This window comes from Oncorhynchus mykiss, chromosome 29, assembly GCF_057628025.1.
Source record: "Oncorhynchus mykiss isolate SJ-2025 chromosome 29, ASM5762802v1, whole genome shotgun sequence".
NCBI lineage: Eukaryota > Metazoa > Chordata > Actinopteri > Salmoniformes > Salmonidae > Oncorhynchus > Oncorhynchus mykiss.
In genome coordinates, this window is record NC_143050.1 from 46363634 (window position 1) to 46379169 (window position 15536).

A 15536-nucleotide genomic window follows, 5' to 3' on the forward strand; every position below is an offset into this window, starting at 1 on the left:
AAAGAACCCCGTTACAGACAGGGAATTTTTATTAGGATTAAATGTCAGGAATTGTGAAGAACTGAGCTTAAATGTTTTTTGGCTAAGGTGTATGTAAACTTTCGTCTTAAACTGTATACTCAGCTAGGAGACTTAACCCACGTCAGGGAAGGTGGGCCATATTCTTCACCCGGTTCCGGTTTACTTTGTCTTATAGACCGGGCTCCCAGAATGTAAAGGCTGACGCACTGTCCCGCCTTTACGACACGGAGGATGGGTCCACCGAACCTACTCCCATCCTTCCCGCCTCAAAGCTGGTAGCACCAGTGGTATGGGAGGTGGACTCGGACATCGAGCGGGCGTTACGGGCGGAACCCGCGCCTCCTCAGTGTCCAGCGAGGCGAAGGTACGTGCCGCTTGGTGTTTGGGACAAACTGATTCGGTGGGCTCACGTCCTACCCTCCTCGGGTCACCCTGGGGTGACGAGGACAGTGGGGAGCCTTCAGGGGAGGTATTGGTGGCCTACTTTGGCTAAGGATGTTAAGGGTTATGTCTCCTCCTGTTCAGTGTGCGCCCAGAGTAAGGCTCCTAGGCACCTTCCTAGAGGGAAGTTACAACCCCTCCCCGTTCCACAGCGGCCATGGTCACATCTGTCCATAGATTTCCTGACCGATCTTCCGCCGTCTCAGGGGAACACCACGGTTCTAGTGATTGTGGATCGGTTCTCTAAGTCCTGCAGTCTCCATATGGGAGACATTCAGAAGTGTACTGGTGTCACCCCATATCATGATGTCATAACAGACCATCACACCAACTTATCCCTCCAAACATGTAAACGGCTCTCAAATGTGACATATGACAAATAAAAGTTGTAATGACTTGTTATGCCATCTCAACTGTATTAGGGTATTATTATACTGTATAATGTTTCAATCAAGCATTGCTGCCATCCAGAACTGTCCATCATTTTTCACAACAATAACCATCTCCTATTCTTCAAGTGCTTGTCTTGGCCAGAATGGTTTCACCTGTGTGGACACCATGGATAACTACGCGTACCTCTGCTCTCCTCGCGACGAGGTCCGCTACATGGGCAAAGACTGCGACAAGCTACGGAGGAGAGGACTGCCAAGAGGAAGTGACCGACTGCATTGACGAGCCGTGTCTAAACAATGGGAATTGGTTTCGAGTGACACTGGGGTTCGAAGAGGATCCTTGTGAAGAGGACTTGGACGAGTGTGCATCGCACCCTTGCCAGAATGGGGCTATCTGCATGGATGGGCTTGGCTCAGTTTCCAGGGCTACAACTGCGAGATTGATATCAATGAGTGTGCCTCATGGCCCCGCGAGAATAACGGAACCTGCATCAATAAGAAGGACCAGTATGAATGTGAGTGCCTAGCAGGTTTCACAGGTACGCTGTTCCGCCTTTTCATCATTCACACCTCTGCCCACACATCATTCACACCTCTGCCTAACACTTCTTCCAGTGTGGAGGGAGATCTGATGCTTTGCGTGTTAATGTGTCTTAACTAAATGTGTCAGCAAGATTCAGGTCTCATAGTACAGTGGTTATTCCTTTAAAAGTTGTGTTGTAATGCAGCACACCTTGCAGGCTGCCGCATAATTCTATGGCGCGTTATTTAAGTGTCAGCCATTATTGCTAGTTAGTGCTAGTTTGACCACCAGAGGGCATCTTTGAGTAGCATTTTACTTTTGTAATGTTGGCTGTACAAGAGAATGTACTACTATAACATAGCATATGGGATTGACTTGAATTTATTAATTATTCCAACAAAAAGGAAACCCTCAGGGTTTCCGTTAGGAAAATATGGTGTACAACGTGACCGGTCGGGAGTTGGCTACTGTACTAAGAGCAAAATAATCCTAACCTTCCACACCCTAATGGGAGTCTAATCAATACACAAACGGAGATTCAGTGAAAATAAACATCTCATTGATTCATCAATACCAGTCCCCATGCTTTAAAAAAATATATATTTTACTAGGCAAGTCAGTTAAGAACAAATTCTTATTTTCAATGATGGCCTAGGAAGAGTGAGTTAACTGCCTTGTTCAGGGGCAGAACGACAGATTTTTGTTTAAAATCGCTTTGTTTAAAAAAATAACGATATTTGAGATTATTTCGTTACAAACAACCAAAAGTGAGCGATTGTAATCTGAATAAAGAGAAAAAGGCCATTCTCTTGAACATGGGGGGAGAAAGTCTTACTAATTTGTAAATAATTTGTAAATAATTTGTTATTTATAATTATTTATTTCTGTTTTTAGAGGGAGATAAACCAAAAACCCACCGTGCCTATTTTTGTAAAATCGTCAGTCCACATGTCAAGTGAATTTCCCCCATTGTATTTACCCAAGTTCTCTCTCAACTCCAGGACCCCCGACTGTTTTTTTTGTTGTTGTTGTTGCCTGATGCAGGACTTCAGTGCCAGAGAAGAGAGACTCTCAAGACTGAAAACACCTCCATTAATTGCCACAGTTCAGACTACCGATAGATCAGCATTCTAACTCCCCCTAGTGATAGTGTGGAATGACAGAATGCCACCATCTTCCACAAACGGTCACGACAGAAACACGTAACTTTTGAAGGAAGAATCACTGTACTTCATTCACTATGCCATAATTTGTTCACATTAAAGGTGCACTAAGCAAGATTACATCATACACAGCGGGACGATTTCATTTTACTCAATGTGGGCGTGCCAAAAATAATGGTGCAAATTGTGCAGAGCTAATGAGTTTTGGCAGAGTTGAATGATTATGTTTATTGTCCTGTTGTTGATGATGTCATCTTACTAACTGTACCACCTTACTAACTGTACCACCTTACTAACTGTACCACCTTACTAACTGTACCACCTTACTAACTGTACCACCTTACTAGGTGTACCTTTCTAACTGTACCATCTTACTAACTGTACCAACATACTAACTCTACCACCTTACTATCTGTACCATCTTACTATCTGTACCATCTTACTATCTGTACCACCTTACTAACTGTACCACCTTACTATCTGTACCATCTTACTATCTGTACCATCTGTACCACCTTACTATCTGTACCATCTTACTATCTGTACCATCTTACTATCTGTACCATCTTACTATCTGTACCATCTGTACCACCTTACTATCTGTACCACCTTACTATCTGTACCATCTTACTATCTGTACCATCTTACTATCTGTACCATCTGTACCACATTTCTAACTGTACCACCTTACTATCTGTACCATCTTACTATCTGTACCATCTGTACCACCTTACTATCTGTACCATCTTACTAACTGTACCAACATACTAACTGTACCACCTTACTATCTGTACCATCTGTACCACCTTACTATCTGTACCATCTTACTAACTGTACCAACATACTAACTGTACCACCTTACTATCTGTACCATCTTACTATCTGTACCATCTGTACCACATTTCTAACTGTACCACCTTACTATCTGTACCACCTTACTAACTGTACCACCTTACTAACTGTACCACCTTACTAACTGTACCACCTTACTAACTGTACCACCTTACTAACTGTACCACCTTACTAACTGTACCATCTGTACCACCTTACTAACTGTACCATCTTACTAACTGTACCACCTCATTAACTGTACTACCTTACTAACTGTACCACCTTACTAACTGTACCATCTTTCTAACTGTACCACCTTACTAAGTGTACCTTTCTAACTGTACCACCTTACTAAGTGTACCTTACTAACTGTACCACCTCACTAACTGTACCATCTTACTAACTGTGCCATCTTACTAAATGTACCTTTCTAAGTGTACTAACTTACTAACTGTACCACCTTACTAACTGTACCACCTTACTATCTGTACCATCTTACTAACAGTACAATCTTACTAACTGTACGACCTTACTAACTTTAGTAACTGTACCACCTTACTAACTGTACCACCTTACTAACTGTACCACCTTACTAACTGTACCACCTTACTAACTGTACCACCTTACTAACTGTACCACCTTACTAACTGTACCACCTTACTAACTGTACCACCTTACTAAGTGTACCTTTCTAACTGTACCATCTTACTAACTGTACCACCTCACTAACTGTACCATCTTACTAACTGTACCACCTTACTAACTGTACTACCTTACTAACTGTACCAACTTACTAAGTGTACCTTTCTAACTGTACCACCTTACTAAGTGTACCTTTCTAACTGTACCACCTTACTAACTGTACCACCTTACTAACTGTACCACCTTACTAAGTGTACCTTACTAACTGTACCATCTTACTAACTGTACCATCTTACTAACTGTACCATCTTACTAACTGTACCTTTCTAAGTGTACCATCTTACTAACTGTACCACCTTACTGTACCACCTTACTAACTGTACCTGCTTACTAACTGTACCATCTTACTAACTGTACCACCTTACTAACTGTACCACATTACTAACTGTACCATCTTACTAACTGTACCACCTTACTAAGTGTACCACCTTACTAACTCTACCACCTTACTAACTCTACCACCTTACTAATTGTACCACGTAACTAAGTGTACCTTTCTAACTGTACCGTCTTACTAACTGTACCATCTTACTAACTCTACCACCTTACTGTACCATCTTACTAACTGTACCACCTTACTGACTGTACCACCTTACTAACTGTGCCACCTTACTAACTGTGCCACCTTACTAACTGTACCACCTTACTAACTGTTCCACCTTACTAATTGTACCACGTAACTAAGTGTACCTTTCTAACTGTACCGTCTTACTAACTGTACCATCTTACTAACTCTACCACCTTACTGTACCATCTTACTAACTCTACCACCTTACTGACTGTACCACCTTACTAACTGTGCCACCTTACTAACTCTACCACCTTACTAACTCTACCACCTTACTAACTCTACCACCTTACTAACTCTACCACGTAACTAAGTGTACCTTTCTAACTGTACCATCTTACTAACTCTACCACCTTACTAACTCTACCACCTTACTAACTCTACCACCTTACTAACTCTACCACCTTACTAACTCTACCACCTTACTAACTCTACCACCTTACTAACTCTACCACCTTACTAACTCTACCACCTTACTAACTCTACCACCTTACTAACTCTAACCCTTACTAAATGTACCTTTCTAACTGTACCATCTTACTAACTGTACCATCTTACTAACTGTACCACCTTACTAACTGTACCACCTTACTAACTCTACCACCTTACTAACTCTACCACCATACTAATTGTACCACGTAACTAAGTGTACCTTTCTAACTGTACCATCTTACTAACTGTACCATCTTACTAACTGTACCACCTTACTAACTGTACCACCTTACTAACTGTACTACCTTACTAACTGTACCACCTTACTAAGTGTACCACCTTACTAACTGTACCACCTTACTAACTGTACCACCTTACTAACTGTACCACCTTGCTAACTGTACCACGTAACTAAGTGTACCTTTCTAACTGTACCATCTTACTAACTGTACCATCTTACTAACTCTACCACCTTACTGTACCATCTTACTAACTCTACCACCTTACTGACTGTACCACCTTACTAACTGTGCCACCTTACTAACTCTACCACCTTACTAACTCTACCACCTTACTAACTCTACCACCTTACTAACTCTACCACCTTACTAACTCTACCACCTTACTAACTCTACCACCTTACTAACTCTACCACCTTACTAACTCTACCACCTTACTAACTCTACCACCTTACTAAGTGTACCTTTCTAACTGTACCACCTTACTAAGTGTACCTTTCTAACTGTACCACCTTACTATCTGTACCATCTTACTAAGTGTACCACCTTACTAATTGTACCACCTTACTAAATATACCTTACTAAGTGTACCTTTCTAACTGTACCATCTTACTATCTGTACCATCTTACTAAGTGTACCACCTTACTAACTGTACCATCTGTACCATCTTACTAACTGTACCACCTTAATAAGTGTTTGGTTTAAGTTTAAGCCTTAGCTTCAGTTTGGCTCCTGTGGATAGGTCTCCCGCTGTGTGAGAGAACACTCCACCTCTTGTGTACTTATTTTCTTACACTCCTTTATTTTCTCAGCAGGCCTGGTCTGTCTAGGGGCTTCATCCTTATCTCTAATGGGTTGGGAAAGGTCAGCAGTAATGCATTCATTTGTCAGCATGACAGTGCTGATGGAGATTTTCAAGGAACTGGTTAAAATGATGAACTAGGCATCTTTATATTAGCAACTGTGCTATCTAGAGGCATCCACAAGCAGTCTCCATGCTACTGCCTATTTCTAGTTAGAGAAACAAACACCAGAGAGTACAAATTGACCACTCTTGTATTTACTGTCCACTATACTTTCTTTCAGTATTATCCTAAGGGCAGAGATTAGTTATTGACAAACAGATAGTGGTGAAGTGCTGGGATTTAAATGCTTTCAAGTCTGTCGAAGATAGAGAGCCTAGTAAACGTGTGCACACCCCTTGCACAGTTGTCACATTTTGTTGCCTTAAAATGTAATCTAAAAAGGGATTACAATTTTAAAAATCCTACAGATCTATGAAGGCTGTCTCACCGTTGTCGGTGATCAGGCCTATCACTCTTGTGTCGTCAGCGAACTTAATGATGGTGTTGGAGTCGTGTTCGGCAACGCAGTCGTGGGTGAACAAGGAGTACAGGAGGGGGCTAAGTACATACCCCTTGAAGGGCCCCAGTGTTGAGTATCAGCGTGGCTGTCACGCCTGCTCCCGCTCTTCCTCCCTCTGGTGCTCGAGGGCGCCAGACTCCCCAAAATTACGCACTCAAGCCACCTTCAATAAGCACACTTGCCTTTCCCCGTCACGTGCGTCAGCGCTCATTGGACTCATGTGGACTCAATTGCTCGTGTAATTTCCTTCCATATACCTGTCTGTTTCCTAGCTCTGTTCAATGCTTCGGGAGTGTTTGTCATATGTCCTTGTTTACCCATGTGCTGTCGTGTTCTATGTCTGTTCCTGAATAAATGTTTGACTCCCCGTACCTGCTTCTCATCCCTGGAGTCAGGTCCTGCGGTGGCAGACGTGTTGTTGCCTACCCTTGCTACCTGGGGGCTGCCTGTCAGGAAGTCCAGGATCCAGTTGCAGAGGGAGGTGTTTAGTCCCAGCTTAGTCATGAGCTTTGTGGGCATTATGATGTTAAACGCTGAGCTGTAGTCAATGAACAGCATTCTCACATAGGTGTTCCTTTTGTCCAGGTGGGAAAGTGCAAAGTGGAACCACACTTGCAATTTTGTTTGAGGGCTGTGGTTGGGTTTGTCAAAGCAATTTTCTTTGTCAAATATTTTTGTCTTCACTGCTAGATTAGTGATTTACCCTGTGTGAAATAGGTACACATGACTGCTTGATTGTCATCCATAGTATTGCTTTCCTTCTATAACAACTCCATCTCCACTCTGACTGAGGTCCCCTCCTGGATGTACCATCATGAGAAAACTGTGAGCTACAGTGCCTACGACATCGGGAGCTTCCACGGCACCAACTTCAGTATCTCCTTTTTTCCTGCGCTCACTGAAGCTCAAAGGCCTGCTCTTCCAGCTGAGGCGACCCAGGGAGGACGGAGAAGTAGGCATGGGGAGAGTCCATCGTCGTGACCACTGGCAAGAAGCAACTTCTCCAATTCGAGGTCCAGTATGGACGAGTGTTCTTTGAGCACACTGGCCTGCGCTACGGAATAGGCGAGGTGCCTGAGGTGGAGGTGCACAATGGAGACCTGGCCTATGTAGGGGTCTCCCCGGGGAGGGGAAGGAGACGCAGGCATGGGAAGGACACTTCAAGGGCTGTCCGCAGGACCTGCGTCTGGACGGGGTGCATCTGGACATGGACGTGTGGAACAGCACACTAAATAACTCAGGAGAGCTGTACATCCCCACCAATGCTGAGAATTAACCTATTAACATATTAACCTCTGCGCACAGAAAATTCGACCACATACGGTGATCGCTACATAAATAGTCATATTAAACATTCATGAAAATACAAGTGTCTTACAGGTTTCGAAAGCCTAGAATCTTGCTAATCCAACTGCGTTGTCAGATTTAAAAAAGGATTTACTGCGAAAGAATACGATGCGATTATCTGAGGATAGAGCCCCATAAAAACAACTATTTCAATCAGTACAGGCGTAACAAAATCACAAACTGCAATAAAATAAATTGTTTACCTTTGACGATCTTCCTCTGTTTGCAATCCCAATGTTCATTGTTATACAATGAATGGTATTTTGTTTGATAAACTCCATTTTTATAGCCGAACACGAAACATTTTGTGAACCGCTTGTGTCGTGAATTCCATCTCATTCTATTTGACGACACATTCGAGGTAAATACACACACAAAACGACTTTTCCAGTCATGTTTGGTTTCATTGCAATCAACTGGTTTGTTTGTAACACAACCAAACCTGATAGGTCATTTCGCGGGACGTATTGACTGAAAGAAACCGATTTGAAGACAAGTAATGACGTCATTGTGCACCAATGATAAGACCGCTGTTTCGTTGATTGACTGTATTTTAACCCAATGACCACTGATCGTCTTGAAATCTAGCTGGGTAGATTGCCAATGAGCTGAGGTAAACGGCAATATGTAATGTTTATGTGTTGGAAGACCAACCCATGTAGTAAATTCCGGTGTAAAGAGGTTCATTCGCCGTTGACGATTCATACCGGAAGGACCAACGCTTGTTACGCACAGCATTGTTTTGGTAAAGCGCATATTCAGCTGTTTATATATAAAATCAGTATGGCGACTAAGTCAGGGAAAGCTAAATCTAAGTCTAGATATCCAGATGTACACACAATTTTAGAAGAAATTGATCGAGGACGATTCATTTAGCGATTCCCAAATGGAGGAATATTTTTTGAACGGACAGGACATCGTTTTGGACTGGTAAGTTATTCTCATGCTAATGCCGTTGTTTGAAATTAATAATATAAAATATTATTTGTGAAATGAAATAGCCTATTTGAGGCTGTTGAGGGGAGGGCAGGCCCACAACAATGGCCAAAGTGAAATGGAGACAGTAGATACAGCTGGTCTGTTGTAATATAATGAAGACAGTAGATCTAGCTGGTCTGTCATAATATAATAGAGACAGTAGAGCTAGCTGAAATGTCATATAAATGAGACAGTAGAGCTAGCAGGTCTATAATAATATATTCAACCTTATGTTCCCTGTACTCTATATCTGTTTATTATATCTGTTTATACAGGGCTCATATGTGAAACTATTCTAACTGAAAACTTTGTTTCACAGTGACACTGACTCCGAATGGGAGCCCCCAGTGCCAAGGTGTCCATCCCCCATTGAAGCTGGTTTCTGCAGGCATGGATGTGCCTCAGGGCCAAAACGGCACAGCATGGAGGCGTCGCTGTGTTCTTTGCAAAATGAAGTCCCCCATCATCTGCACCACATGCTTGGTGACCCTCTGCTTTACAGCAGAAAGAGACTGCTATGGCACCTGGCATCAGCAGCACAATATTGTGTAAGACTGAGGGTCTTCCAAATATTGAAAGTGTTATTTTGTAAATGTATATTTATTTTTCTTGTTTTTTTTTTTTTTAAATTGAGGGGGTGTGTTAGAATACCATTTTGGTATTTTGCATATAGTTATTCCATTCAAAATGTATAACTTCACCAATTTGGCCACTTGGGTACATTTGGGCTACTTGTGTGGGACACCTGGGTGACTTCATGATAAATGTCATGTAGCACACTCATTTTGGAAGTTATCATTCTGAAACTTTGCACAAGTACTGTTGCCCTCTTATGTTTTTCACTGAAATTGTCCTCACCATCCTATCTGAATGTTTGTTTTATCTTGTTCACTTTAAAGATATAAAAATATGTTTTTTTTCTTTGTATTATCTAAACCAGATCTATTGTGTTATATTCTCCTACATTCAATTCACCTTTACCCAAACTTCAGTGTTTTCTTTCAAATGGTACCAAGAATATGCATATCCTTGGTTCTGTGTCTGAGCTACAGGCAGTTAGATGTGGGTATGTCTTCAGGCGTAAATTGAAAAGAGTAGGGGGTAGCTCTAAGAGGTTTTAATATTCCATACTGACCTATGATTATCAACATTAGAGTGAAATATTCCAGACATTAGGCGTAGGCAGTAAATGTAAATAATGTCAACTGTATCAATTCGGATTAATAAAAAAATGGAAAGACATGGTCAGTAGCAAATGAAGACAAATCAGTGGTTTGTGACTGGGGTATAATGGTCTAAATGTTGTTTTGGTCTAAAGGCGGAGCCAGAACGGAGGAGAGTGTACTACTACATGGAATTACTTTGTGTTCGTGTTGCTTTCACCAGGAAGACCTGCGAGACACGTGTCAATGGTGGCCAATGTGTGGACCTGGCTGACGGATATGAGTGTGAGTAAATATTAAGCAAATTCTTAGGTTGAAAGAAAATAACTCAAGACTAGCAAAACTTCTTAGGGTGCTAACAGACAGTGCATGGTGGACGGGGTCAGTGTTGCCAACTAATTTTCAGGGTTAGTTGCTAAGAGGCAGGTTGATTTGTTGCTAAAAGTTGCTAAATGACGTTGTGATGTCATTGCGTGATAACGTAAGTCTGCGTCATTACGTGAAATACACAATAACATTGCTCAAATTGACTGGCCATCTCGGCAAAATATATGATTTGACATTTGTTCAGGTACAGACTCCGATTCTTTTCTGTACTTCTGGCTGTACAATTTTAATTGAGACATGTTGATTGATGTTGTAAGTTCAAGCATTTGTGACCAACTATATTCATTGGGTTTGGCAAGTCGAACCCGTACTACTGCTGCTGCAGTCAGCCAACAATGATTTGCAATTTGCTGCTGGCCTTCTGCTGGCTGAGCGCCTGCTGCTGACGTCACTCACAATGTATTTTTGCAGCCAGGTGTGTGACAGAGAAAATAGTTGTGTCATTTAGAGGGAAAGCGTGTGCATTTTAGTGTTTGAGTCACTTTTCAAAAGTTGCTAAAAGTTCCAAATACAATTTTAAAAGTAGCTAAATTTGTTGCTAGGTGCTGTTTGAAAAAAAAGTTGCCAGGATAGTCTGAAAAGTTGCTAAATCTAGCAATAAAATTGCTAAGTTGGCATCACTGGACGGGGTGGGGAACGAAACAACAGCAGGGCCAGCTAACTTGCCCACTAGCTAGCTAGGTGGCTAATACTATCAGTTTACAGAGTTACATTTAACAACAAAAATAATTGTTAATCCATTTTTGGATTAACAATTGCTGTTATATGTAATTACGTTTGTATGCATGCTTAGGGTTTTATAGTGATATTCTTTTGTTTATTTTGTTGCTATTATCACCGCCGACTTTCGCATAGACTGTGTGCTGTCGCCTTGTGTGTGACTAGGGTGACAAGTAGTGTATTTGTGGAGTACTCTGCGATATTCTGCTGGCTGTCAGAAAAGCGCTTAAGGGTTTCTTCACATTTGCTTTCTTGCAAAAGCCTTAAAAATAAATCAAAATGTGTGTATCTGTCTTTGCATGAATAAAACAATTCCCACACGCAAAATGTATACTAGATAGGTTTTAGTATATTATATAACGTAAACTCACTCACTTTTGTACATCGCCTTGGTCTGTAATTTACCTTATTTTAGCGCCCCAAAAACGTAATGTCAATACCATTGTAAAGCACAATTTCTCTCCTTTCCAACAAAATCAATGACATGAGCTCCCGCTGCCAGTTTCTGCATAATTCAAGAAGGCAATGAGCTCCGTCGAGTCTTTTGTAAAAATGGTGGGCGGGGAAGAAAAACTAATGCGTGATAGTGAGAAGGACAGATATCGTGTGGGAAAACTTTAGTTTTTTCACTCGATCTGTCCAATTTATCACTTTATCGCCTCTAAAATGTAAATAAAACACGATAAAGAGTTTATATAATGAAGGTTTGTGTCGAATTTGAATCGGGCTTTTAGTGCGGTGCTAAAGTGATCTTCAGAAGTGAACAGCGGCTTTGAGAGTCATGATGCTTGCAGTGATGACGGAAAAAAGGAGTCGGTATCCCCCCCTTACCCCCGTCACTGTCCATTTCTTGTTTTTAAATTATGAGAGAAGTGCTACACCTGGTGAAGAGAGATTGCAAGACAGAAATAGTTGCTTTATTCGTGCTGTAAGTTACGGCATCACACGTCATGATGTAACAGAGAGTCCGTTTTTTCAACTTTTCTCCAATACTATAGAGCCATTACCATGCCGATCAACGCTTGAATAGAAACGTAGTTCACACCCCCGATTTTGAAGTCAAAACAGTAGTTTTCTTTGCAAATGTAACAGTATAACTTTAAATCGTCCCCGCGCCCATACCCGGGCGCGAACCAGGGACTCTGCACACATCAACAACTGACACCCACGAAGCATCGTTACCCATCGCTCCACAAAAGCCGCGGCCCTTGCAGAGCAAGGGGAACAACTACTTCGTCTCAGAGCAAGTGACGTCACTGATTGAAACGCTATTTAGCGCACACCGCTAACTAAGATAGCCGTTTCACATCCGTTACATTTGCAGCCTCGTTTGAATGTCGCGGTTGTGCACATTTGTACGGAATGGGGTGAGTTTACGTTATGTAGTGAGTTGTTTTGTTGTCTAATGTCTAACCCGTCTGTTAACCCTCAGGTGTGACCAACACTACCTTCGAGATCAACCCAGTGCAGCTCAGTGCAGAGGGTTCCCTGGGCTTGCCGCTGACCCAAGTACCTGGAGCTCCGCACCCGCTCAGAGAAGACTGTGCTGTTCTGAAGCTCCTGCTGATGGGACTGCTGGACTCCTCGATCCGCGTTGAGATGCATGGGAGGCTCAGTGTGGAGGTGCTGACCTTCTCTGACGTGCGCCATGGGGCCGATGGCACCGCTTGCACATATCCATGGCCGACCCGGACAGCGAGACTTCCCACTGGGTTATCACCGTGAATGGCATCAAAGACTACAGCAGCACCCCTGTGGAGGAGGGTGTCCTGCACTTCCTCAACGAGGTAAGGGCAGAGGTTGCTATCGCTGAGAGCTTCTTGGGCTGCCTGGGCGCCATGCGAGTCGCTGGGGTCTATCTACCATTCGTGGATGCCCAACACCCGCTGCAGCCGGCCCGCTTCCACAGAACAGGCGACAAGGATATCCAAACGGATTGTACGAGTGCTGATGTATGCCATTCGGACCCCTGCCGGAACGGAGCTTCGTGCAAGGATCTCTTTAACAAGTTTGACTGCGTATGCAAGCCGGGTTGGGAGAGAGAGAGCAGTGTGAGGTGGACACAGATGAGTGCGCCCTGCGTCTACGGCATCTGCACTGATGAGTTGGTTTCAAGTGCGCATGTGACCCGGGGTTCGGGGGTGATACCTGCGAGGAGGACCCGAATAAGTGCGAGGAACACAGCTGTGAAAACGGGGGCACCTGTGTGGATGTGAGTTCACAGAGAACTTTGTCGGCCCACTCTGCCAGTGAGTAGCCTCCCTCTTTATGCCAACCAATTAGTGTAACAGTAAGTGGTCAGGGACCATTGTCACGTGGAATAATAGATTCTCAGATCATTTGTATCTAGCTAACACATATTTAGGTTTTATACCAAGTTTTATATTGAGTTGCTAAACCTTTCAAATCAAATACAGCATACCTAATTGAAGTGACAAACAGATATTATAAATATAAGTTGCATGATTCGATATAAAATGTTTTATGAGGTTGGAGAACACATTGAGAGGGATCCTAGACCCTTCCTCCATACAGAATCTTTCCAGATCCTTGATATCCTTTGTCTGCTCTTATGTTCCCGTACGTGGAAATGGTTTGGTTTTCTTTAAACAGCCACTACTAACTTTAGTCTCTGCTATCTCAAAATATACCCCACAATGCACTGCCCTCTTCAATTCAAACCATACGTTTTCAATGGGGTTCAAGTCTGGAGACTGAGATGGCCATAGAAAAATATTGATTTCTTTGCGGATTTTGATTAGTGCTTGCGGTTATTGTCTTGCTAGATGATTTTCATGTCATGTCATCTGACCATAGCACCGTCAGGAGTTTAATAAATGGCATTGGCACTTCCAGCACAGACAAAGGATATCAAGGATCTGGGAAGATTCTGTATGGAGGAATGGTCTAAGATCCCTCCCAACGTGTTCTCCAATCTCATAAAACATTTTAGAAAAAGGTTCAGTGCCATTATCATTGAAAGGTGAGGTATTGAAAGGCATTGGAAATTATGACCCCTACAGTACCTTTGAGAGAAGAAAAGTATTACTTATTAAACAATTTCTCATTCTGTGAGCAATAAAATAATTTCCCAACAAATACAAAAGGCATTTGAATCATTTATTTTATATAGTAATTTTCACTCATTTTTATCAAGGGTGTCAATCATTTCAGACCCCACTGTATATCATGCTTGTTCTGTCTGTTTAAAATGTCCTCATTGTGTTTTCCTCCTCAGGCGTGAAACAGAGATAAATGAGTGCGAGTCTGTCGGAATGGTGGATCCTGTATCGATCGACTCAATAGGTTCTGGTGTGTGTGCCTACCTGGCTACAGCGGCCCATTCTGCCATACAAAAGTAAGAACTATTGACTTCTTCATTCTTCTCCTCCTCTTCCAAGTTATTTTGCATTCATCGTCTATGTATACATAATAAAAAAATATTGAATTATTAGTAAACAACAAATATTATTGTCTTTCCAATGCATTTATAGTTATTCATTCAAATCTCTGGATTTATATTGGTTTATTCATGAAGACTATTAAGACATGTAATGTATATTTTTAGCATTACGGTAATTTTAGAAGTCAGTCACTCATCACTGACATTTATCCCTTGGTTCCTTGCTTGTTTCCTCCTTGCAGAAACAGCCCCAGAAAGAGCGGGTGCCGTGGCTGGTGATAGCCATCCCCCTGGTGTGCCTTGGTGCTCTGGTGTTCACAGTAGGCAAGAAGCGCCAGTCGGGGGGATCCTACAGCCCCAGCGCTCAGGAGGTGGCCGGGGCGCGCCTGGAAACGGACAGCATGCTTAACGTCCCCACTGAGGGGCAACTCATCTGATCAGTCTAGATCTGATCCAATAACTGTGCTCGGGACATGTGGCTTGGCTGCGTCACGCAAAAATCTGCAAAAGCTCATCTGAGAGCACAGCACTGCTGGCAGGTGCGCAAGACTCACTGAGACAATAGACTCTAGTCGGTCTAGCTCGCTGGAGGGAGACACAGGGGAGACGACATGAGCTGCTGCCCCATGCTGGATGGATATGTTACTGGCCCAGTGGTGCCATATTTTATTTTTATTTTTTTTGTGTTTTGTTTGCCCTAATCTTATGTGTGAGTAGTTTGGAGGATCTTGGGGAGGGAGTAAAGGTTGGAGTAGTGGGGGTGGGCAGTGCGGGGTGGTTGGTAAAGAATTGAGTTGGATGTCTGAAGGAGCATCCCGGTTGGTGGTGGGGGCGTTCCAAAGTCATTGAAAACTGGGCGG

General features: G+C 42.7%; 1 pseudogene; it reads left to right on the top strand.

Annotated features, from left to right (window-relative positions):
* Positions 1-1020: 1020 nt before the first annotated feature.
* On the top strand, positions 1021-15113 carry LOC110509300 (protein crumbs homolog 1-like; annotated as a pseudogene).
* Positions 15114-15536: the final 423 nt, after the last annotated feature.